The 27,686-nt window shown below is 38.2% G+C and overlaps 1 protein-coding gene and 1 non-coding gene across 15 annotated transcripts in view; both read left to right on the top strand.

Moving 5' to 3' along the window:
- Positions 1-27,686, top strand: part of PDE4D (phosphodiesterase 4D) — a 1,509,235-nt gene that overhangs the window by 810,757 nt on the left and 670,792 nt on the right. The window lies entirely within an intron of this gene.
- On the top strand, positions 15,358-15,434 carry MIR582 (microRNA 582). The gene has a single exon (NR_128440.1). It is a non-coding gene; the product is annotated as a microRNA 582 (primary transcript).

Raw genomic sequence — 27,686 nt, 5'->3', positions numbered from 1 at the left:
TATGAGATGTTGAATAGCCATTCTGATGATTTTCCCTAGTTTCCTATTGCACATGTAAATTTTTTGTTTAAAGACTTTTTTTGGAAAGGTTACATTTTATTACTTCAGAAATGTTTGATGTCATTCTAGAATTGTGGCTGTGTCTTTATCTTGCATGTGAATTTCAATTTTTATATTCTTTACAAACAAATGACATTTATTAAACATAATGATAGGGTGACAGTAAGTCATAATGTACAATGTTGATTTACATGGGCTCCTCCAGCAGCTCAGGTCTTCACTGGAGTCATACATCCCTGAGGCGGGAAAGCCTCCCTGATGGTGATGCTCTGTAGATGAGGTAACCACACATCCTCTCCCAGAGAGAGTGGGCACTTCTTCCAGGTGAAGGCCAGGCTGATGGAGGTGCACTGAGGGTCATGACATAAATGAAGTTTTGATGTTGGGAGACCAGCAAAATGAGAAAACCCAATGGGGTGAATTAATGTGACTCGGCTGGGAGAGAATAAGGTGGGCAGTGTTTCCTCTAGCTCTCCATCACAGACACAGCCATCATTTGTGCTTGACAATGAGCTTAATGAGAACAAAGATGAAAGGACTTTATCCCTCAGAAGGAAAGCTTTTCCCTATCCCCTTTTCCTGTGCTAAATATTTTATCCATGCCTAATAGCATGCTTGACTCCACGACTAACCAGTGCAGAGTTAGTGCTAAACCTTGTGATTTCATGTAGTTTCTGGTATATGCTTAGTAGGCATACATTTTGAGTTACCTTGTGTTTTAATAAATAACCTTTTGTTATCAGAGTTTTCTTTTTTTTTTCAGAGTTTTCTATAAAGGGTTATAATTTGGAATCACTGAATCAAATAGGTTTTTCCTAAATTCTAGTGATGTAGTGAGAACATTGAGACATTTATATTTTATATAATTACTCCTCAGACCTATTCTAAGATGACATAAAAATGTGCATGTAGGGAGGATTCTGATGTGCTTTACATGACACAGAATGTGTTGTGGGAGAATTCAGGATTTTTATAAAAGCATGTTAGATTGTTATTAAAATATATGTAAGGGCAAATACATTCTACTCAATCTAAAATACCATGAAAATGGTTTCTGGCTTAGCTTGCTTACTAGTTTAACAAATAGTATTAATTGTGTGTCAATATATGGCACATTCGAAGTATGGTGTAACTGCTTGGTATAGCAAATGCTAGGAAACCCTTTTGGATAGCTACTGTAATTTTCCATGTTTTACAGATGAGGAATTGGTTGCAAAGAAAGGCTAAGTACCTTTCCCAAGGTCACACAGCCTAGTACGTATGACCCATATAGGTCTTGTATAGGAGTTTGTTAAAATGGCTGTATAGTCGTGGTAAATAGATCATCTAGTTGTGGTCCACTAGCTTAATTGAATAAACTTACGAGCAAAGCTAAGGCTGAACCTTTACCAGCTATTTTCATGGCTTTGAGATGGTAAATGCTAAGTGAAACAGGATTCCCAGTGAACACCTAATGAGTCTTTTTCACTATACCCTTTTCAGTAATGCCTTTCTCATGTAGCTCTTTTTTAATAAGAGGAAAGAAAATATCACTCTATTACTAATTTGTATTTAGTTGATTTGATTGTATAATAATTACTTAGGTGTTTATAAATTTGTCTTGTTCATTATGCTCTGTTTATACTGTAAACTTTCAATCACTCTGCAATAAACTAATTAGGTCATGTTATTAATAGGACCAGTGTTTTTAAAAATTTCTCTTTTGGACATTTATAAAAATGTGCTTATCTACAGTTATAAAAAATAATTTTATAGATACCCTAGGCAGTTTTTAAAATTAAAAAACTTCAAAGTTCAGTATAAAAAATACACATGCAGACCAGTTCAAATCAAATTTTTATCATCTTGTCATATTTTATATTTTAAAAATTGTAGATAAAATTAAAAATACTCTTTATTCTGCATTCTCATTGCATTTTCCATATACAGTCAACCACCATCATGCAATTAATGTGCATATCGCTTATTCACTTTTATGTTGCTTTTACACACACACAAGCACAAACATATGGACGTCTAAAATATCTATAATATTTTACGTGATTTTAAATTTTATACAAATTACATATCATGCAAGTAGCATTCTGCAACATGCTTTTGTCACTCAACAGTTTTTTCCCCCTCTATTTTGCGACTATACACTTTTTTGTCTGTTGTCTCTTTAGTGGTTATTTAGATCCTTTTAAACTTTTTGGTAACAAAAGCAGTTCCTAGAACATACTAATGAAGGCAAGAATTGTCTCTCTCAGTCCGAGAGATAATCCCAGGCACTTAGGCCTGTGTATTCGATGGATACTTGTGAAATGAATAAATGAATGACTAAACACTGCAGTCAGCATCAGTGTCACATTTGTGCACATTTGGGGAGTTTCTTTGAGATACAAAACCAGAAGTGGAATTGGTAGATCTTAGGGTAATATGACTACTGATTTCATTAAATAATGCAATTACTCTCTGAAATGGCTACAAGTTTAGTCTCTGGTAATGAGCATATGAGAGTTATCTGTATACAGCATTGTTGTAATATGATTTCATCAGACTTAAAAATGTTTGCCTATTTGTCAGATAAGATATCTGTCATGATTGTTTTAATTATTTACTTTTTTCCTAATTGTTAGCAAAGTTGTTTTTCTTCGCAAATGTTCATTAACCATTTTTTCCTGTCAGTTTTTGCATCTGATTTAACAGTACTATTATAATTTATGATACAGAAGAACTAAATGCAGAATGACAATAGGTATGCCAAATTACAATTTCAATTTATAGATGATAAATTACTAAATATTTCACAGTGTATAGTAAAATATTCATACTGAACTAGTCACTCAAAAACTCCTTAAGCAATTATCTTTGTTTCTTTATCCGTAATAGTTATGACTTTAAATATAGATTATAAGTACCATGTCTAAGAAGATAGAAGTCTTGTCCATGAATTTTATTATACCTGGAACATAAATCTCAGGCCCTTGTTCAGCACTTGGCTTCTAGTTTCAGTAATTGTGAAATTAATTTTATGTACAGTTCTTTGAGAATTAAACTTATTCTATTAACAGCCATATAGCAAATACATCATAGTACTGTTATATTTTTAAAATAACTTAAAGCTCATTAGACAGAATATATACTAATTTTTATCAGTACTTTGGGGCATGATGAATTCTGTAGGCTAGTAATACTATCGTAAATCTTTGATGACAATAGTAGTGTTTTAATGTTGTGCATTAAAACACTATATTTTCATACAAAAGAACTTACATATGTAAAAGTTAACAGTTATTTCTATATTTGCATCAATGCAGTTCTCTGATATATAAAGACTAAGAAAGAAAGATATTGAGAGAGACAGACAGATGGAATGCAATCATTTAGGCCAGAAAGATAGAATAAAATTATGAGATTTTAGAAAGAGAATGAATATGATAAAAATAAATGGAGCTAGAGATAATGAGGAATTATTATTCTTTGCTTATGGCCTGCCTGGGATGACTTAGTTGGGTGTTATTTTAACCATTTAATAGTAGTTTATACACTAAAAGCACCAGAAAAAAACGATCAGTTTCTATAGCATCTAAATGTTGTCAGTGCAGGTCCAAATATCAGTAGTCAAAATCAAAGTCACTGGAGAAAACTCTGAAAAACAAAAACAAAAGCAAAAGACTTGATTTTGGGGTTTCCACTCTGGTACGGTGGGTTAAGGATCCACTGTTGCCACATCTATGGCAGAGGTAACTGTGCCTCAGATTTGGTCTCTGGCCTGGGAACTACCATATCCCGCAAGTATGGCTAAAAAAGTACTTGATTTTGATAATATAATTGACAAAGGAAACTGCAGTCAAATATGAGAGCTAAAGAAAGAGTATGTGGATAAGTAAAATCCACTAGTGTCATTTGGCTGCTTCCTCTTCCTTACCCTGGAAAATTTCATGAGGATTGCTAACAATAAATCTTCAACATTATGTAAGCTTTATTAACATCCCCCTTAGTTAGTCTCCCTAATTGGGATTCCAGCAATAAATAAAGAAGAAGGAAGATGCATAATGTATTAATAATATTCTGTCAATTAAAAATCCCTGGAATAATTCAACATTGAAGGTGATGAAGGCATGGGAACAAAACTTAAAAGTGTGAGTAGGAAATGTCTGTTCTGATGATGATTCCCAACCAGCTTTTCGTTGAAGCCACAGCAGCTCCATCCTAGTGGGGGAAAAAATATGCAGACAATTTGACGGGAGTGGAAAGAGCACAAGAAAGTATGATGAAAGACCTAAAATATTACACAACAGAAGAGTATTTACAGCCTGGCTAAATAAATGAATGAACATATCAGTTAATTTTGTTTTTAAAAGAGTATAAATGCTTCTAGGGAACGAGATTTTCGGGGTGATACTAAGGGCAATTATGAGAAATCTTAGGACAAAATGAAGATTTCTTATCAAGAAAAACTTTCTGGGAGTTTGATCTGTCAAAATGTAGGCAGCTTTCCAATAGAATTAATAAGAAGTCCCTAAGACATAAGGACATTAGTAAGACACCCTTAGGAAACAGTCATCGTGAGATACATTTATTTCATCCTTTTGCAGAGGAATAGCAGAGTGGAACTGTTGTGTCTTTTCATTTATAAGTCATCTTAGAGAAGACACTAGAGAACTCTTTGAGAAGCTCTAGGTCAGATAGTTAATACATTCTGATTTGGGGTTTCTGTCCCTTACTAGCTGTGAGCAAGGGCAAATTACTTCAGCTTTCTCCACCTTAGTTTTACTGGTCTGTAAAGTGTACATAGATTTATGGCACTTTATCAGGGTATTGTTAGTATCAATTTTAAAACCATGTAAAATTTTTTACCGTATGTCTGTGGCTGTCAGTGTTCCATGTGGGTAGCGATTGGTTAGCCCATTTCTTTATAGGACTGTGGAAAGCAGGATATGTGACGTTTTTTTTTTTGTCTGAATCAATGAGCTCTTTCTTGGGGGAAAAAAATGAAAAATTTTTGTAGTCAGAATTTTTTTTTTTTTTTTTTTTAGTTTTCTGCTTTTTTTTTTTTAAAGGAAATGTAGTTGATTTACAATGTTATATTAGTTTCTGATGTACAGCAAAGGGATTCAGATATATTTCTTTTCTTTTTCATATTCTTTTTCATTATGGTTTATTACAAGATATTGAATATAGTTTACTATGCTATACAGTAGGACTTTGTTGTTTATTTTGCATATAGTAGTGTGTATCTGCTAATCCCAAACTCCTAATTTATGCCTTCACCTCTTCCTTTTCCCCTTTGGTAAATATAAGTATGTTTTCTATGTCTGTGAGTCTGTTTCTGTTTTGTAAAGAAATTCATTTGTATCATATTGAAGATTTCACATATAAGTGATGTCATATATTTATCTTTCTCAGATATGTGACTTTTAAATGTCAAAATAGTCAAAATAGAAATATTGATGAGAAATTTTGCTTCATCTCAAAAAAACCCAGAACTTAGGACTTCACAAGTGGAAGTTAATCAGGATGTCTTATCTATGAGATTTACTCTAACAGTGCTGATATCTGTGAAATATATTATTAGACTGGGTCTTATTACTTCATTTATAATATTGACATCAAGTTGAATATTACTTTCGTTACTTGAGATTAGCCTTTTCTTTTTTCTGAGAACAGTATAATTATATTACTAATGAGACTCTGAGGGATGAGGGTGTAATAGACATTCTCATTGAATTATGAATGTGCAGAATTCAAGAGTTCTGTCATTTGCAAGAATTTCCATGTTTCACTTTAGATAGAGTCAGCTCCCTATAGCAATGGAGGCTTCAAAAGCCTTTGTTGGTTCTTTTGTCATATTTCCAGTCAAGGTTTTCCTACTTTTCTTCCTCCCATCGATTATAAGCCCCTCCTGCCCTTTTCAGCATCACCACAGCCCCTCTCAGCTGTAAAACTCATCTGACTGTTCCATAAAATTCCTCTTGCCTCATCCTTGTCTCAGCCCCCAGCTTGAATTCTTCCCACTGTCCTTCATACTGACCCAGCAGAGATCTGTTCAGTTGTGTAATTGTTTATACGCTTGTGACGTGTTCTCGTGCACGTATTTACTCTGTCCTATTTAGAATCAGAAGCTCCCAGGGAGATAAAGCCCATCTTCTCTTTCCCTAGTAATCCCCAAAGCCCCTGCTGCCATGCCATGCCCACAGAAGGGAAGCAGTAAATGTGATAGAATGGATTGGACCCTCCTCTCCTCCCACATTTGCCTTAGGTGGTCTCCCGCGGAGCCCTGTATAAAGTAATTGAGGCTTGGGATTTGTGTTCTCATTATGTTAATGGTTATTGCTTCCTTTATTTTTGAAAAACCAGTCCTTGGGCTCCAAGCTAAACATGCTATTTTCTGCATCCCACCCAGCAATTCTCACGGAGAAGCTGCCTCTCAGTTTTGGGCTCTCCTAGGCCATCCTCCTTCCCCCAGTAGGAGAAGGAGAGAAGGAAGTTGCGGTATTTACTCAGAGATAGAGAGCCTTGAGCACCTAAGCCCAGGGGCTGCCTCTGGACCAATATTTCTGTTCAGCTGCTCCCAGGTTTTTCAACAAGAGCTGTCAGAAACCAAGTGCATGCCTGAAGAGCAACTTCATCTGTAATTTCCATTTCTTCCTACTCTCTGCTGTGTTTCTTGCTATCTGGAAGCTTCTAGGCAGAGTAGCAGGCTGTTGGCATCACTAACCCTTTTCCTCTCTCAAATGCCATATTTTTCCTTGGAATGTTAGTTTCTTTTTCAGAAAGTTCTATTTTTGTAAAACTACCCAGAAATCAATGTTAGGCTTTCAGCTGTGAAATTACTTCAAAGAATGCATTCTAGCAAAAAGAGGTGCCATTCTTAGGAAGAGTTCAGATGCTCTGTTTATAGAGAAGAGCTCCTAAGAATTGTATGCTTAGCCAAATATTAAACACTTTTCTTTATTTCTTCGACATTAATTTTTCTTCCTAGGTTTTTAGGGGAGAAGTTAAGGGCTCTGAGCCTGGTTCTTTCTCTAACTTGGTCATTTGAGGAAATTTCCTTTACATGCATGAACTTCCATTTTCTCATGTACAAAATGATGAGTAATATCAACTGAAAAAAATACCCAACCTAAAAGTTGAGAATTATGTTTTATTTGGACTTGCTGAGAACTTAAGCCTAGGAGACAGCTTTTCAGACAGCTCTGAGGGACCTCTCCAAAGAGGTAAGAGAGGAGGTATGTCAGGATATGCAGGAGTTTTTTGGGGAAAAAAAAATCCCAGGTAGTCAGAACAGCAAAATATTATTGTTAACTAAATAAAAAACAGATATCTCAAATTAATGAATTTAGCACTTTTCTTTGTATGGAAAGATGCAAGAGCCTGGGCTCATTGAAATCATTCATTTGATATGCATCTTAACTATCTAGGGCCAGTATCCTGTTTTCTCCATCCTGAATCCCCTAGGGTGGCTGCTGATGGCTTGATGGCTGCCACATCCTTTGTTTACTGATATGGCAGGCAACATTCTTCATCCACACTAGAGTGCACAGATAAAATAGATGTTCTTTAAAGCACTTTTCAAATCTAAACTGTTATGATTCTACCAGTAAATTCACATCTTCTCAACACCACATGAAACTTAGCATTAGTGTTGCTGAAAATATGTTTGGGAATATATCTATTTCCATGTGAAAAAGAATTTTGAGTCAGTGTTCAAAACTTTAGTCAGGGTGACTTTCATGTCCTTAGCTGAAGTAAGTAAAGTGGAACATTCATTAACAGGAGACTTAGGTAATCCTTCTTTTATCAAGATTAATCAGTTATTTTTAAATTAGTCATTGCGAATTGGCATAGCCAATTTGATTGTTCTCATTTATCAGGTTATTTTTGGTGACTATCTTAGTCTGCGTTAATTAGAAGAGCGTAAGATGCATAGGTCTCATCTCCACACCAAGCCGTGAGGTACAATGTGATAGGAAAAGCACATTTCAAACTGAATTGTCATTTTCCCCCGTCAACTGAAAAAAATGCACAGCCTACAGGTTGGGAATGATGTTTTAGTCGGCAGACATACTAAGGACTTAAGCCTGGAAGACAGCCTCTCAGATAGCTCTGAGGGACTCTTCTTAAGAGCTAAGGGAGGAACCAGGATAGATAGGAATTTTTATAAAAAGAAAAAACAAGAAACAAAACAAAACAAAACAAAAACCCCAAAACAAACAGGTAGTCAGAACATCAAAACATTACTCTTAATTAATAGAAAGTCAGACATCTCAAGTTAATAACTTTAGCACTTTTCTTTGTATGGGAAGATGCAAGAGTCGGGGCTCATTGAAATCATTCCTTTGATATGCATCTTAACTATCTGGGGTCAGTATCCAGTGTTCTGCATCCTGAATCCCTTTGGGTGCAGCATTGGGATGACTGCAGTGGCTGATAGCTTGATGGCTGCAATCATCCTGTTTGCTGATTTGGCCTATAGCATACTTCTTCCACAAACTGCAGTCTGTGGCTATCAAGGAGGTACGAACTGCCATCCAGCCCATTTTTTAATCTCCATAGACTCTCAGAAATCTGTCTTTTAGAAATTCTTCTGTGTCTTACATGAAAGATTTATGCCATGTGGATGTAGCAATGTTTCTGAAGCAGGATTAACTCCCTCTCTAGTCAGAATTAGGTAACTGGTTCTAAAACTGACAGCGCTAATGGCCTGAACCTAGCCGGAACCTAGATTGGGACTTGAACCCATGTGCCAGGACTTGAACCCAGTCTAAACCCAGATTGGGACTCGAACCCAGAGTTTTTAAATTAGAATCACTCATCTAATGTATACATCTAAGGATGACCTGACCCCCTTGCTGTACAGTGGGAAAATAATAAAAAAAAAAAAAAAAAAAAAGAATCACTCATCTAGTGTCTGGACTTAACCAGGTTCATGTTCTTTGTGCCTCAGTGCAGAAAGAATTCAGTACAAGACAAAGCCATAGGCAAGAAATAGATTTATTAAGATAGGATGCTTGCAAGCAGGCAGGCAAGATGGCTCTGCTCCGAGGATTTGGTGGGCTATGGTTTTTTATTCCAAGGGGAGTAGGGGTGGGAAAGGACCACTTCTTCCTCTCTCTTTGAGTAGTAGCTCCTCCTTGGTATCTGGTAAGAGAGCTTTTGACCCTATAAGGTCAAACTAGGATTGTCATGGTGCTTATTCAAATCAACAGAAGGGTGGTCCTTAAGCTCCAGCCCTTGGTCTGAACCTGAATGCAGGCCTCAATCCATCCCCATCCCCATGACCTGAGGCATATCCTGTGCCTCCACTAGTCAAGCAAGCCTGCCTTATTCTGATGGCTTTCTTGAGCAATTACTACCTTACAGTGATCTCTCAAAGTTCCCTAGGTTTCCTCTCTATCTTATGGTCCCTTCTTGGGACTTCTGCAACTACCTGTGTGACAATGCTATTTCATCCCTATCAGTAAGGGCATAAAAGTTGGAGCCCTAGGAGGAGGACACCATTTAGATTCCTAGGTATCCCTCTGCATCAATGGTAAAGGTACAGTTTTTGAATCAAGCCATGTTTTTTTTTTAACTAATTAAATTTATCTTGTATTAGGGTATAGTTGTTGAGTCAATTTCTGACATATAGCATAGTGACCCAGTGATACATATGCACACATTATTTTTCTTGTATTATCTTCCGTTATGGTTTATCCCAAGAGACTGGATATAGCTCCTTGTGCTATACAGTAGGATCTCATTGCTTACCCATTCTAAATATAATAGTTTTTATCTACCAACCCCAAACTCCCAGTCCATCCCACTCCTTCCCACCTTCCCCTTGGCAACTATAGTCTGTTTTCTATGTCTGTGAGTCTGTTTCTGTTTTGTAGATGAGTTCATTAACCACATATTTCTTGAATGAATTTTTAAGTCTCTTATGTGACTTAACAAATCTTTTAGTTACAATTCAATATAGCATTAGTTGACACTGTTCTGAAGAGCCATGTCTGGAGTATGGGATTCTTTCAGATATCAAAGAATGCCCCTAAAAAGAAAGATGAAACTCACTCTCTGTCTCTCTGTCTCTGCCTCTCTCTCTCAGACACAGACATATATATGTACTCACACTCCACACTACACTACTTATGCTGAAATACTTTAAGGTACATTATTATAGACTGTATGACAACATGATAAAAATTTCTAGTAGTAACAAGGGATATGTCTCTGGGTACAAAACTGTACCAATTTCATGTAACTTTCTAGAAATAGTCAATGAATATAAAAATATATGTGTAGATAAACCATCTCTTTTTTTTTTTACATAAATAAGAGCATGATAGAAATACTGTATGTACCTTGAGGTTTTTATTTAACATCGCCTGGTTATCTTTTTATAGCAGCATATATAATATAGCTCTATTTTTCAATATATTTATTGTGTGGATATATTTGCATCATTTATAAATTAATTTATATTTATCATTTATGAAACAATCCAGATTGGTTACATGTTCAACATTTTGTGTTTTTCACTAACCTTAGACTCTGAGTGATCATAGCTATGTGATTACTCCCAGTTTGAAAATACTAGATCTAATCCAAACTGATAAATTCTATTATTCAGGAGACCATAGGTTGTTAAACTTTTATTTTATTTTATTTTATTTTTAATAGGGCCAAGGTAGTAAATATTTTAGGCTTTGGGGGCTATAAAGATTCTTTAACAGCCATTCAAATCTGTCCGCATAGCACAAAAGCAGCCCATGGCAATATGTAAACTAATGAGCCTGGCTGTATTACAATAAAATCTTTTTTTAAAACCACCTAGGGACTCGGTTTGGTCTGAGGGCCAGAGTTTGCTGAGCCTGCAACTAGCCAGGATCTGGAAGTGACAACTTATGGTTGAGTTTCTACAAGCCTGGGAGCACCTTAAAGGCAAGGACTATATCTTTTCATCTCCAATTCCCCCTAGTTCCTAGATAAACAGTGACTCAACAAATTTTTTTTTTTTTTTTTTTTTTGTCTTTTTGCTATTTCTTGGGCCGCTCCTGCGGCATATGGAGGTTCCCAGGTTAGGGGTCGAATCGGAGCTGTAGCCAGCGGCCTACGCCAGAGCCACAGCAACGCGGGATCCGAGCCGTGTCTGCAACCTACACCACAGCTCACGGCAACGCCGGGTCCTTAACCCACTGAGCAAGGGCAGGGATCGAACCCGCAACCTCATGGTTCCTAGTCGGATTCGTTAACCACTGCGCCACGACGGGAACTCCAACAAATGTTTTTTTGAGTTAAAGAATGAATTCACAGAAAAGGTATAGAAGCAACCCATTACCATTTACTGTCTCTGAACATGAGCTATGCCGTTTTTAGCTGAAAATGTGTGCATCACAGTCTTTGGTTATCTCTCACAAGTATAGCTTAGGAGGGGCACAGGTTTTTTAAAATTATGCTCTTACTCGTCATACCTAAACAGTTTCATCCCTAGTAGAAGGAGTTCCCATCGTGACTCAGTGGAAATGAATCCAACTAGGAACCATGAGGTTGCCGGTTCGATCCCTGGCCTCACTCAGTGGGTTAATGATATGGTGTTGCTGTGGGCTGTGGTGTAGGTTGCGGACACGGCTTGGATCTGGTGTTGTTGTGGTATAGGCCAGCAACTGTGGCTCTGATTTTAAACCCCTAGCCTGGGAACCTGCACGTGCCCTGGGTGCAGCCCTAAAAAGAAAAAAAAAAAAAGTAGAAAAGGAGTTCGCTAACAAAGCTGACGTACCTACTACATGCTGTAAGTTCCTGATGTCTTGGCTGATCTGCTATAAAACTTAAAACTTTGCTGGATACAATGTTTACGTTACAGGTTTCTTTCAGTGTTTCATTATGACTAACCCAATGTGTTTTTCTTGCCTGCAACCAAAAACAACTCACATGCATACTTTCTTCTTTAGGTTTTGAGAACACTACTCTGTCATATAAAGAGCCATTATTTTATCAAATATGTATGTGTTTATCAAATATGAAAGCTAGAGAAAGGACCTATGTCTCTCTGTGGTACGATTTTGTGCTCTTTCTACTCTACCAAACTGAAAACATCCATATAAATATGAGTCATGTCTCATAAGTAAATGTGCATTCTAGAATTCTTTTCTTCCTAAACCATGAAGCACCTTCCATAAGTAAGACAGAAAACTCCCTGAAACCTTTGTAAACCACACTGAGGGAAAAAAAACCTAGGTCAGGTAGATTGCTGTTCACGTTCTGTACTAGAGGAGAGATGTTTCTAGTTCTTATGCACAATAGCCTTCTAACTTGAGCCCAGAATGTCAGGCTTCTATTACTTTGGCCCTTTGGTCCAGTGGCATTGTTGCTGATATCCTAGCCTTTAATTGTTTGACTATTCCCAGTCTTGCTCGGGACGGTGGGCCTGTGCCAGGTTAGTTAGCCTTAAGCTAGTGGCTGAAAGGATTGTTATTGGTGCCTGTATCCAACCCAGTTACTTCCTGATCTAAAGTAGCCAAACCGACTGGGGCACAAATAACCATGAAATCCTCACTGGCCACACCTTCCCCTGGCTCAGAGAAGCTTCAGGGAAAAGAAAAATGAACTTTTGGAAAGGGATTATCTTGAGTGAAGAACTTTGCCCATAACCAAATAAATAGAACCTGGCAACCAACCTGGCTGGTCTTCCAGTCGCTGGTGTCTTTGGGAATGTGAGGGTCTATATTTCATTTCTGTGGGTTTAAAAACATCAAATACCTTTCTTTGGAAGGGCACCAGAGGTCAAGGTACAGGTCTGTAGATGGATCAAGCAAACACTTTAGATTTAATCTCCAGAATTGTACTGTGAGATTGGCAGTGGTAATATTATCTTTGTTTTACCACTTGCTTAAATTCTTGCTTCTAGGATTCAGATACAGACCATTGAACTCCAGAATACTGGCTTTTTAACATTGTGCCATAATCCACTATTTAAACTAGTGGATCCCACTAAAAGGCAAGTAGGGATCACTGGACTGCAGTGCTAAGTATTACCCTATCTAAGTGTTGGGAAGAATAAATACATAATGTATATGGAGTGCTGTGTACAATTCCTGGAGCAAAGTTAATCACTAGATAAGAGGTAGCTGTTAATATTAGTAACTCACATAGGCTCTGAGCAAATTAGCAGGAAAAGCCTCCTTTAAAAATGTTTGTGGTCGCCCTTTGAGTATATGGAAATTCTTAGTCCAGGGATTGAATCTGAGCCACAGCTGCAATTTACACCACAGCTATGGCAACACCAGATACTTTAACCCACTATGTCGGGCTGGGCATCAAATCTGCATCTCAACAGTGACCTGAGCCTCTGCAGTTGGATTCCTAACCCACTGCATCATGGAAGGAACTCCAGGAAAAGCCTTCTTAATTTTATTAAAGTAGGTGTTAAAATCATTTAATTTTTAATATTGTTATTAACAAATAACCAAGTGCACAACATGCTATAGATACCACAGCCTGGGGAAACTGTCTTCGTTTCTCTTTTAAAAGAAGTGAATTCAGTGAGAAACAGCTTTCAGTGGTTGAAAGTGAGAAGTGGAGGGAATAAGAGACTCTTTCCTGTGTTGACATTTGAGGCTTGCCTTCTTACTTTCTTTCAACTTTTTCTTCATAACTGCTACCCAGCTGAGTCTGTCTCTTCAGTTTAAAGAAGGTGGCAAGGAAAGTCCTAGAACATTTTGTTTGTGAGTAATTGACATGACAAATGATGAGCTCTTACCTAAGAGAGCCCAGATAAGGGTTTTGTTAATAATGCAGGGGAAGACCTGGGGAACAATCATTTCTGGTCTCTCTTATCAAGCCCAGAACAATCTTTCATTTACCAAATTCATGCCACAAGAGCATAGTCAATATTAAATCCAAAAAAAAGGGAAAAAATCTCTCACAGAAACAGCTGTGTTCAATACACAGCCAGTTTACTCCAGCAAATTGCTAGAAATGGAAAAGTTTCCATTTCTTCTCGTGTTTATCCTTGATAGTTTTCTTAAAAAAACTGCCTTTTGTAAATAAGGGAAGCCTAGTTTTAAACAGCCCTTTAACTAATATCTGTAGTTGGAGTTTTAAGTTCTACAGTGTTTTACTCAATTAAAATAAATCCGATGGAAAGAATTACCTTCCAAAGAAAATATTTTGAAGCATTCTGATGGCATTGGTCTATTTTTTTTCCATATTACGTGCAAATTGGGTTGTGTTCCTTTTATGGCTATATTATCACTTAGTCAAAAATCAGATCACTTAAGGCCAGAGTTGGACCCTACTGAGAACTTGCTCATGGTTACTACACTGTCTTTGTGTAAATGTCCATTGCTGATGCATACTGCAGTGGGGAAAAACAAACAAACTAGTTTCTTGAACAGAAGTAAATAACCACCATTTAATTTTACTGAGTTGTTGGAAAGAATGCAGTGGACTGATGAATTCTTGAGAGCAGGAACTTAGCTGTGTGCTCTCTGTTTCTTACTTAGTTCCACGCACAGTGCCGGGAATTCTTGAACTTCTCAGCCCACGCTGAAGAACTGGAAAAGGATCCAAAAAAACTCAAATAACCGAATTATCTAGATATGCCCTGATACAGAGTTCTGTCTATGGCAGAAGCATTGGATGATTAGGGAGACAGAGTAATTAACTACAGACAGCCAGGATCCCATTAAGCATGATGCATTGATTACAATAAATGAAAATTTGGTGCTTGAAAGAGTAAGTTTTGCAAACTATCCATATTAATATCAGCCTAAACCTTGGGGAGATGAGAGGCCTCTGCTTTCAGATTAATAAAGCAGGGCTTTTGTTTTATTTTCTTGTGTATTTTGTGAAACAGGACTTGTTAACTTGTCACCTACATACTATTGTGGGAGTTTGACTAAATAAAGATAAAATCCCAGATATATTCCGTAGTGTTGACAATGATGGAATGTTCAATCTAATGGGAAATTTGTCAGTTGTGGGGGTTATCTCCTTTACACTCCTTGAAATATTTGTCTTCATTCAATGTTTTCTAGCTAGTGGCCAAGTGTTAAATTTCCGTTAGTGTAATATAGCCTCTATCTATGTTTCCGTCTCTCTCTTTCCTCTCCAGCTTGGCATCAGGGACATCTAACAAGTTTTCTCAGTACTCTTGGTCCCTGTTACAATAGCATTGCAAATACTAGGCGCTGGATCAATGTTTAATGAATTTCTTCTGAATGTGTGTAGTTTGCTTCAAGTCATTCATGCAAACATTGAAGAGACAGACAGAGCTCTGCTGACCTCGTCCAGCAAACCTCTCTCTAGTAGACTGCAACACGTCAATCTGTGCTCTTTGGTTACAGTTGTTCAACCAGTTACTAATCTAACTAACTGTAACCGGTTGAACAACTGAACCCAAAGGGTGCAAAGTGGAAACATTTCAATGAGAAGTCGGCTCTGGACAAAGGAAACACCGTCAGATCCCCCTTCAGTATGTAAAGGGAAAATTTCTTCTCAAGTAGAAGCTCCATGGTGCCTCTGAATTATTATTAATTTGTAATCTGTGTAAGTCTCCACATACTATCTGTCTTTTGGGTGAGGCTTATTTGAAGTGTAAGGTGCTGCCTCCTTAGTGGGTGATACTTACCATGTGTTAACTGTTGTCTAAAAATAACCCAGGATATGAACAATAAAAAGTTTTTAAAAATAAGACATGCTTCTTTTATTGATAGTTGTCCCTCAAGGTTGAAGTGAGCTATGTTATATGAGATGGAAACTCTGATATGAAATGAACAGTCATTTGTGGTTTATATGAGGGAATATATCCGTCAAGAGCAATAGGCTTTGGGGTTATTATTTTAAAGTTTGTTTAGAAAATACATTTTTTTATTTTCTACAGAATAAATTTCTTACTTTTGATATACTATGTTCACAAACCATAGTGGTAAAGCTATTGCTGATTATTTCAGAATGTTTCCTCTGTAGGGACCCAGGGAACATTTCTACCTGATGCTTCAGTATCAAGAATAGCCTCATGCTGGAAGTTCCTGCTGTGGCCCAGTGCCTTAAGAATCCCACTGCAGAGTCTTGGGTAGCAGCTGTGGCTCAGATTCAACCCCTGGCCTGGAAACTTCCATGTGCTGTGGATGTGGCCATAAAATTAAAAAGAAAAAAAAAAAGAATAACCTCATGCTTTCTGAGTAACTTCAAACTGGAATAGATTATGTTCTCTTTTCATACTAGTTGTTAAGAAGCTTATATATCACCTATGGTACCTGTGGGATGCATTTTATTTTATTTTATATTTATTTATTTATTCATTCATTTATTTATGGCTGTGGCATGCAGTGGCTTGATGTTAGATCTAAGTTCCCAGACCAGGGATTAAACCTGGGCCACAGTGGTGAATGAACACAGTCCTAACCACCAGACGACTAGGGAATTCCCAAATGCATTTCAAAGAATAAGTTTGTTTCTTTATATTTTCCTTAGCCCCATCAAATCTTTTTTTTTTTTTGAAAGGCAGGCTATAATTAATAAATGCATAGCAAACCAAAACCTGTTTCTAGATGAGATTGCTGTTGATGTATGAATACATCTATTATCTAGCTTCCCACCTCCTTTCTTGTCAGGCTTCTGTTGACTAGGGCTCTCTTGTTCCTTGGAGACTTAGATTAACTTTAGCCACAACCCCTATGCCAGGACCACATTTAACATCTTTATGCTTCTCTCTGCTTTAGACCTCTGTATCCACATGTAGGTGCTCTTTTTCCAGTAGTGCCTCTAACCTGGATACAAAGCTGTAAAGAGTTGAGCTGTTTTTAGCATGAGAAATCCAAGAACCTGTAGCATTTGGTGATTTTTTTTCTTTTATTTTGTTAAAGTATAGTTTATTTACAATGTTGTGCCAATTTCTGCTGTACAACAAAGTGACCCAGTCATTCATATATATATATATTCTTTTTCTCATATTATCTTCTATCATGTTCTATCCCAAGAGATTGGGTATAGTTCCCTATGCTATATGGTAGGCACTCATTGCTTTTCCACTCTAAATGTAATAATTTGCATCTATTAACCCCAAACTCCCAGTCCATCCTAATCCCTCTCCACTCCCCCTTGGCAACCACAAGTCTGTTCTCTATGTCTATGAGTCTGTTTCTGTTTTGTAGATAGGTTTTCATTTGTGCCATATTTTAGATTCCTCTGTAAGTGATATCATATGGTATTTATTTATTTATTTTTTTTTTTGTCTTTTGTCTTTTCAGGGCCGTACCCATGGAATACGGAGGTTCCCAGGCTAGGGGTCGAATCAGAGCTGCAGCTGCTGACCTACACCCTAGCCACAGCAAGGCCAGATCCAAGCTGCATCTGTGACCTACACCACAGTTCACAGCAACACCAGATCCTCAACCCACTGAGCGAGGCCAGGGCTTGAACCCACAACCTCATGGTTCCTAGTTGGATTTGTTTCTGCTGTGCCAGGACGGGAACTCCAGTCTTTCTCTTTCTGACTTATTATCACTTAGTATGAGAATCTCTAGTTGCATCTATGTTGTTGCAAATGGCATTATTTCATTCCTTTTTATGACTGAGTAGTATCCCATTCTATATATGTACCACATAAATTTGACAGTTTTGCTAAAATTTTGCAGTATTGTGAGGAAGATTCATTTTGACCACGCACCATACAGCCTTCTGTTGTCTTGCTGGTCCCATTTCCTTATGTAGGGGCTCCTCTTGAAGTTTTAGCTTTCCAAAATCACTTCTAATCTTACCCTGAGACCTGCCCTAATTGTGAAGCTCCCTGGGGATCTGTTACAGGGACCTTTCCCCCACTCCCATTCCTGAATTCTGAGGAATGACATTTTCTCCATCTAGTTTACATTTGTTTTTCAGTACTAATTGTTCTAGATAAAAGCATTCACTCAATAAACCATTCACTTAAATCTACTATGGTCTAGATACTGGGGATACTAGCATAAATAAATGAATAAATCCCATCTTCTAAGGAGTTTAAATTGAAGGAGTTCAAATTGGGGGATGGGAGAGTAGAAATTTAAATAGATTAGAGGACAAATATGTGGTGAGTGCCAAGATCGGCCATATGCACAGGGCATTATGGGAGTAGATCTCACCTGGAGTGGAAAGGTGTGATCTCAGGTGAGTTCTTAGGAATGAGTGTGGGGTTGGGAAAGGAAGAGATGGAGGGTCCAGGAGTGGAGACTAGCAGAAGCAGAGATGTTGAGGCGAGGAATCACATGGATATGTGACAAAGGGTCATTGACGAGATCTGAAGCTGGAAATATACAAAGACTGATTCCTGGGGACCTTGTGTGCCAGCTTAAGGAGCTTGCATTTGTCCTGGAACCTACAAATATTCCAAGCAGTGTGAGGGAAGGTCGGATCCTGGAGGCTGAATGGAGAATAAAAATGCAAGGACAGGAGTTCCCATCATGGCTCAGCGGAAACGAATCTGACTAGTATCCATGAGGATGCAGGTTCGATCCCTGGCCTTGCTCAGTGGGGTAAGGATCTGGGAAGCTGTGAGCTGTGGTGTATGTAGCTTGCAGACACGGCTCAGAGCTGGTGTTGCTGTGACTGTGGTATAGGCCAGTGGCTACAGCTCCAATTCAGGCCCTAGCCTGGGAACTTCCATATGCTGCAGGTGTAGCCCTTAAAAAAAAAAAAAAAATGTAAAGACAAGATTGGAGGCCAGGAGTGTGAAAGGTGGCTGCTGCTGTGGCTCAGGCAAAATAGCACAGGGACATAAATTAGGTTGGTGGGGTTGTAGAGATTGAGAGAAGGGTGTAAATTCCATGAATATCTAGATGTAAGTGTCATGTTGTATGAGTGTACTTGGGAGGAGAGGACAGGTCATTTAATGAGTAGTTGATTGGTCATTGATAAATAAGAGACAGAAGAAGGTTAGGTATAAGGGCAGGTGGAGTGAGTTTTGGAGGTAATAATTGGATTGAAGTTCTATAGACTAGGAGGTTGGGGAAATCTGGTAGGCATATAATTATAAATAAGTATTCAAACACCTCATGTGTTTATATATAAATTTATTCTTCTTTGTCCATTTGTTGGGCATCTAGTAATTTTACCCCCCATATAATTTTTGGAATTCAATAATGTGAGTCAAGAGGAGATGACCATTTCTATTTAATCTCTTCAAAGTTGCATTCTTATTCTATTTGGAGTCATAATAAAATACCTAAATTGTTTTTTTTTTTTTTTTTGAGTGACAAGCTTTGTAGAAAGAAATCAAAAACGTCAAAGATATAATTAGCCAAACTAGGGATGTAGGTAAAGTGATATAATATCATAAGATGATTTTCTAGTTAGCTGATGCTGAAAATTTATATTAGTTGTGCTTATAATTAATGGATGATTACACTCCAGGCAGAACCAACAGAGATTGTAATCAATCCCACAGCCCTGTAATTTTGAATGTTTTTGTTTTTCCTTTTAGTAGTTTTCTAGATATCCTGAGTTGGCAACTGGAAACAGTTCAGTAGTGATTGTGCAGCTTCCTCATGCAGGGTATTGAAATTTATGATCAAGGATCCCCATGGAGCTGCTCTTATAATTTCATCCCACTATTAGATTAAATCTACCTACACAAGCTTAAGGGGTGCTGTCTGGGGCATTCTGATCAATATTCTGAATTTCTTGTGCAGAAAAGCTATTAAGATTTTCTCAGAAGGCAGACTGTCAAAATGGGATCTAAGTAATGGACAGTGACTTAAATGAGGGTTGTACAGACCCTTGCTTGGTATCAGTCTAGGCTTGGGAAGGGTTTGAAAAAAAGCATTGCCCTTTGACTCAGCTTCGAAGGAGGGACAGAGATGTTAAATATCTCTAGTTCTGTATCATTGATTCTTGAGTATTTACCAGGAAAGTGGCATAAGTGAGTCCATAGAAAGTCTCCATGAGGCATCACCAAATCATGCCCTCCGTCTTCCTTTCCTTTCCTTTCCTTTCCTTTCCTTTCCTTTCCCTTCCCTTCCCTTCCCTTCTCTTCCCTTCCCTTCCCTTCTTTCTTTCCTTTTCTTTCTTTTTTGGTGGCAGTCACTGCAGTAACCACCACCACTCTCACCATCCTCTCATTATCCTTATCACATCCTCACGGATGTGTGCATCATTCACGTCGTACATGCTCAGGTGTGCCTGTGTTTGAATCAGGCCATGTGGGTCCCAAACCGCATGTTCTTCATCGCTGCTTCATACCTCTTTTTTTCTAATAGCCCAGAGTCTCCCATAGGAGGGAAAATAGTTGGTGCTATGCTTTTAAAATAGATTTGAGGTCCAGTAAGCTCTGTTTCTATTGGTGCTCTTTCATATAATTTTAGAAAGTGATGCCAGAAGAGTTAACTTCTTCAACTAAAAAAAAACATTTCTGAGATTCTTATAACCATCAGCTATGTAGCTATAGTTTATTTCCACATTTAGTATATTAAATTGCCCTTTTTTTTTTTTTTTAATGGCTGCACCCATGGCATATGGAGGTTCCCAGGCTAGGGGTCTAATTGGAGCTACAACTGCTGGCCTACACCACAGCCACAGCAATGAAGGGTCCGAGCTGCATCTGCGACCTACACCACAGCTCACGGCAATGCCAGATCCTTAACCCACTGAGCAAAACCAGGGATCAAACCCGCAACCTCTTGGTTCCTAGTCGGGTTCGTTTCCACTGTGCCATGACGGGAACTCCTAGTATATTAAATTGTAACAGATATTTCTGATTCTTACTTCTCCATTAAAACAAAACAAAACAAAAAACAACAAAAAAACCCTGTTTATTTAGCATACCTCCTTCTGTCTGCTCCACAAAATTACAGTTTCTTATAGACCTATGAGAATTATACATTTCCTTAGCCATCAATGGAAATGAATGGGTTAAGAAATTCTGCTTCCAGATCTCAAATGGTAAAAGCCATTGACATTGAAAGCTCTTCTGTTTGGCTTCCTCTGATGGAGGATGTGGTAATGGAGAGGTACAAAGTGCACCGCATACCCAACAAGCTAATTGCCCACTCCAAGGCCTCTCTCAGGCCCAAGTACCGAGTGAAATCTCCACTCTCAGGGAAATCAGGCAACTGACACAGAGCCTGGGTTTGTTCACCTTATCTAAATCTGTGATGTGATGGTGATAGTATGTGCTAATGAAAGTGATTCTTTGAATCAAATGCTTGTGGACATGGGTCCCCAGAAGTAGAATGTATAGAATGTTGTTGATTTGATGCCGCTCTCCATGTCATAAGAGCTGCTGCATGTGTAATTGTGGTTTCACTCTAAATAGATTTGCTTGTGGACTATAAAGCACAGCCCATTACTTCATGTTCTTGCTATCTTCCAACCTCAAAAAAAAAAAAAAAAAAAAAAAGACGAATAAATCCCAAATCTCTCCAAGCACCGTATGAAAGCTAGCATTGTTTTTACATTTACAGTCATAACGTTTTCAAACAACAAATCAGTTTATAGATCAGGTTCCTTGTGATAGGATTTGAGTGTCCTACCTGAACCTTCATGCTGATAATAGTTTTATAGAGCCCTGTGGGAGATCAAACCACAGCACAGTCAGCCTTTCAAATAGCCGTACAATATAGACAGTCAGGGGCCAAAGTTATTACCCTGTGATCTCTGAGAGGGGACAGGGCCATTTCCCTTACCCTAACACAAACCCAGACACACCTCAGCCAACCACTCACAGTCCAAAAAACATGGTGGGCTTTCTCTGCTCTCTATAAAGGATATTCTTCTTTCTCCTTCCTTCCCCTAGCTGCCTGCTGCTTCTCTTCAGCTTCCAGGTCAAAGGCCAGTTCCTCTCAAAGTGTTCAGGAAAAACTGGGATCCTCTTCCGCTGGATCTCGATTCTTTCTTTAATAATTTTGGAACATCAGCATAACATTTGCCATATTAGACTCTGTCTATCTGTTTACGGTCTGAATCCTCACCAGACTGAGCTCCTTGAGAGAAGGGCTATTTGCAGCACTGAAACTGGTGCCTAGAGGCTTCAGTATAAAATACATACATGCATAAATACATAAATTAAATAATAGGACAGGGAAATTTGTTGAGGCAAGTGGGGCCAAAGCCTAGATCCCACTGGGAGAATTCATCTGGGTGAATCGTTGGCCATTTCAGCCCAGATCAGCCTGTCCTACCTCAGTCAGTAGTCAGATCTGAGCCCCTCCCCAGGCTGCTGATTTTCAGTAAATATATAATCCCAGTTCATATTAGCAGTGATCTTGGTAATGGGTTGCTTGACACCTCATTGATCTGGGAAAATCTCCGTCGGATCTGGATTAGAATCCTGTCTTGCAACCTGTGTGATCTTGAGCAATCTTCTGTCTTCCTTGGGTTTAGTTTCCTCATTTGTTAAAAGAGCTTGATAAAGATCTTCCTTATAGTTTGTTGTGATCATTAAAGTTATGGTAAGTGTCGGGTGCACCTAGAGCAGAACAGGGTAATACCTGATGAATGAACATTCATTGCATGAATAAAACAGTACCTGGAACATATCAAGTCCTCTCTTTTCTACCCCAACCCTACATACTTGCCCTTCAGGTCTCTGGTTTGCCTTGCTGAGACCCCAGGAGAGAGAAAGTCTTCTTGTTACCCACTCTCTTGACCCTCTATATGCCTCTTTTATAGCACTTAGCACAATGATTAATTATTCAACTTTTTTTTTAAATGGATGTCTCCTTTTTATTTATTTATTTTTTACCATGGAACTTACTTTTTTGTTGTAGTATGGTGGATGTAAATATTATAAAATTACAGGGGCACAGTATAGTGATGGACAATTTTTAAAGCTTATACTCCCTTAATAATTATTATAAGGTATTGGATATATTCCCTGTGTTGTGCAATAGATCCTTGTAGCTTGTTGTAAACATAATAGTTTGTGCCTCTTAATCCCCATCCTTGTATTGCCCCTCCCCCGTCCTTTCCCCCACTAGTAATCACTGATTTGTTCTCTTCATCTGTGAGCTTTCTTATTTTTGTTATATGCACTAGTTTGTTTTAATTTTTATATTCTAGTGAGTGATACCATACAGTATTTGTCTTTCTCTGCCTTACTGGTTTCACTTAACATAACTCCCTCCAAGTCCATCTGTGTTGCTGCAAATGCCAAAATGTCATTCTTTTTTTTTTTTGTCTTTTGTCTTTTGTCTTTTTAGGGCCACACTTGCGGCATATAGACGTTCCCAGGCTAGGGGTCTAATTGGAGTTGTTGCTGCTGGCCTACGCCAGAGCCACAGCAACGCCAGATCTGAGCTGCGTCTGCAACCTACACCACAGCTCACGGCCACACCAGATCCTCGACCCACTGAACAGGGTCAGGAATCGAACCCGCAACCTCATGGTTCCTAGTCAGATTTGTTTCCCCTGCGCCAAGACAGGAACTCCCTCATTCTTTTTTTATGGCTGAGAAGTACTCAAATGTATTTATGTACTACATCGTCTTTATCCATTTATCCATTGATGGTGGGTGTTTCCTTTTTAGAATGTTAGCCCCTCAATTCAGGGACTGCTTGCTATGTTAAATACTTTTTCTCCAATTCCTACCATATATTTGGCTCATAATAAATTCTGGGTGAATGGTTGCATAAACTTCACTCATCTTGCTAAATATGGCCTCTAACTTAGATTCACCCCAGATTACCCCCAGTTCAGGCTGGCTTTCTCACTTAACTCTCTCAGTTCTAAGATTAACAAAACTATTCTAATTCTTTACCAAAACATGCTATCTCAGTTGTACTTGCCAGTATTAGGAAAAATATTTCAGGAATTTCTTTTCCAGACTAGATTTTCTAGGTCTGCTTATGGATGAGTATAACTATGGATTAGATCACTCTTTTTATTTCTGATTCCTTAATTCTCATGTATTTAATTTGTTCTATTAGATATTCATTCTGTCAATAGATCTTTGCTGTGTGAGCCTCTCCTCTAAGCAGGTGGAGGGCTGTGAAGATGTATGGAGCACCATTCACTCAGTCAAGGAATTTACACAGTAACGGACATGACAAGGCGTGTGCAGGGGTAGCTCAAGTGTAAAACTGTGGGACCGATACCTGTAAAAAGATACACACCAAGAGCTTAAGTACTTTCCTCAATTGTTATTCTCTACTGCATCCTCAGTTTTTACTGGTTTCTCACCAAATAATTGTGCCCAAGTTATAATTCCTGCTTGTCGTTGCTCCAGTGTACTTTTTCAATGAGGCCTACCCTGACCACCGTATGTACTATTTGCTCCTGCACTGTACTCCCCTACCCTTCCTATGTTCCACTTCTCAATTCATGGCATAATACTCACTCATCACTTTCTCCAATACTATATAATGTGCTTGCATATTATGCTGTTGCTTGTTGTCTCTCGACACTAGCATGTAAGGCCCATGTGGGTCAGGATCTGTTAGTCATTGACATGTATCTCCAATAAACACCTGATATGTAATTGGCATTTGATGGACATATGTTGAATGAATTTATTCAGTAAAGTGGGGAATAACAGTTACGCACTGAGGCTGGAAAAATGACCTGACTTTACCATGCTCTACTAGATGATCTCAGATGACCAACTTCTAGCCTCCTATTCCCCAGATGGACCTATTATAGAAGAGGCAAAACTTTATCTCGGTCCTCTTAGGGTCTCCTTTTGGGCCTGAGAATTGAGATGATGTAAAAGAGATTAACAGGTAAAAAACATGCAAATGTATTTAATATTAGTTTTCTGGGACACCGGAGCCCTCAGAAGGAAATGAAGACCCAAAGAAGGGCCAAAACTGAAATGCTTTTATACTAGGCTGAACAGAGAGAGGCAATTGTGGAAAAGTAACTGAACTATACAGAGAGGTTAATGGAAGATAAAAAGTATTTTTATGAGGTCTGTTTTTACGGAATTCTCCCAGCCTAGGTATCTTGTTTCTGCTAAAGAGTGTTTCTTTCCTCCTGGTACAAGGAGAGCATCTTTCACATGGCAGCTTGATCTTCTGCTTTCTGGAAGACAGGAAGGAACAAGAGTATGCTTCTTGCACCTGCTGTTTTTCAGGTGGCTTTATTTAGTTCAAACGAATCCGTATGCCAAAGTGGCATATTTGAAGGCGTCATATACTGCCACCTCCATTACCTCCTGGATTTGTTGAGAGGGTAAAATGCATTATGCATGTAAAACATCAAGCCCATACTAGGTATGGATATTGGATTTTTGTAAAAATTAATTCATTCTTCTTTGCTATGCTACACAAACTCTACTTGATTTTCCCATTTTAAAAATTAGTAGTAGCAAAAGTGTTAGTACAAAACAATTCCCAACAGAGCGATTCTACACTTTGAGTTGAACGACTTTAAGAAATTTAAACAATGTGAGTTAAAAACCAGTTTAACAGGGATAAAATCGAATATCTACCCTTCTCGAATAGGTCCCCAGCCTATGTAATTCATCTTGAAAAGACTTTAAGTTCCAATATGTATTAGGTAAAGAGTCACTGGAGCACAAACAAGAGTGGGATTGACCTTGACCTGACTCCTTAATCTATGAGGTAGCTAAGGAAACAATTTAGTCATTTCAACAGACACATCACATGCCCTCCATGTATCACACACAGTGGCAACATTTGGTAATTTAACAATAAAAAATGCAGTTCTTGCCTTGAGGGAGGAACTGTAATCTACCATAAAGAGCTGAGAGTTGAGAGAGCACCTTAGAGTGAGGGGTGACTGGGTAGGGCAATAATCCATAAAAGATTCATTAGAAGAGATGATCCTTGAATTGGGTGTATTTTGGTTTTTTATTTTGGGTTTTGACATTTTTTCCCCCCAAAAAAAGCACAAGGACATCACAAGCGTGGATGTTTGGGTTCTACAACAAATATGAGATAGGAATTTGAGTTGCTCATTGAATTTTGAAGGAAAAGATAATCCTAGAAGGTTAGAGACCTTGGAGATTTCCAGGTAGCTGACATTGCATTAGACTTAAATCAGTATAACCCTGATGGGTGTACAGTTTGAAAGGTGTATCACAGGGAGCATCTCTGTTTGCCTCCACGAGACAGCTGATTCTCTACAAGTAGTTATTCAACACCTAAGTGAATAATTTAGCAAAATTTACTCATGGAAATGTCTGACAAAGGTCTTTTAAGAGTAGACTGTTGGAGTTCCTGCAGTGGTGCAGTGGGTTAAGAATCTGACTGCATCAGCTTTGGTCACTGCACAGGCTCAGGTTTGATCCCCAGCTGAGTGCAATGGGTTAAGGATCCAGCGTTGCTGCTGTTGTGGCATAGATTGGAGCTGTGGCTCAGATTCAGTCCCTGACCAGGGAACCTCCAAATGCCAGGGGTGTGGCCATTAAAAAAAAAAAAAAGAAACTGTTACCTGGGTTACTTGTTACTGTTACCAATCTGTGATTTGTAGGAGCAAATGATCATGGGGTGCAAAGTAGTCTTTGGCCCTGTTTCTCAATAATTACTGTAGCTGCATGGTTCCTCCCAAGCCTTTGACTTGGTTCTGAAACAGTCTCCCTACTAATCCTTAGATCTCTGTGCTGAATCTTTTACAGCAAACTCTGAGCAAGGACTGGTTAGGCATTTAAGTCAGAAGTCCAAAAGCACTCTTGATGGCCTCTCACCCAGTTACAGCATCTTGCTGTAGTCCCACATAACAGCTGAAACATCTTTTTCACATCTTTAGATTCATGTAGCATTTGATGTCTCTACCATGCAATTTACATTTAATTATAAGTTGTTTTGCATCATTTAATGGTTGTTTCAAGTATGAAGGTCTTGCCTTCCTAAAAAGATTTTTAAAAAAGCCCTTTTAGAACAAGGGCTCATGGCCTAATACTGGATAGAAATGTGAACTAAACTGAGGATACTAACTTCACCTCAAATTTGCTTAACCATCTTGCCAACAAGGAAGGCCAGTCTGGCATATAACTCATTCTTCCAACCTGGACTTACTTTGTATAGAAATAAATATACCAATTCCATGGGAGTTTGTAAATGAAGCAGCTAGATTTTCAACAACATAATGCAGGTTTTTTTTTACAAAAAATGATGTAAAGAAATTGATGAGAAATAGATTTGGAAATGGAGATTGGGCTTGGGCAAGGGTAAAGAATTATGTTATAACTTAGTGCTGGAAAAATGTCTAAAGAATAAATATGGCTGTTCTTTGAAGTCTTCCATCCCTTCCCAACTCCCCAGTATGAATTCAGATGTTATCTATATTAGAGTCACCCCTATTTATCTCTGCAGTTAAGGCAGCAAACTTTGTTTCTTATTTTCATATCCATTTATCCCTTAGAACTAATCCAAATATTCAGAACAGTGGTTAAAAAAAAAAAAAAAATCCTATCTGTAGAGGACTTCGGGCTTATTGAAGCAGAATCTTATTTAGGGTCTTTTAATTTATTTTTTAAAATGTTATTGATGTATAGTTACTTTACCAAGTTGTGTTGATTTCTGATGTGATTCAGTTATACATAAATCCATTCCCATATAGGTTTATCACAGAATATTGAGTAGGTTTCCCTGTGCTGTATCGCAGGCCCTGTCCATATACAATAGTGTGCCTATTAGGCTCTTTTTATTTATCTGCTCCCTAAGAGATGATGGATTGTTACCTAGAATCTTTGATACTAAGATATGAGAAATTACTTGACAAGGAAG

Source organism: Sus scrofa, chromosome 16 (assembly GCF_000003025.6).
Source record: "Sus scrofa isolate TJ Tabasco breed Duroc chromosome 16, Sscrofa11.1, whole genome shotgun sequence".
NCBI lineage: Eukaryota > Metazoa > Chordata > Mammalia > Artiodactyla > Suidae > Sus > Sus scrofa.
This window is presented reverse-complemented; position numbering and strand designations above follow the sequence as displayed.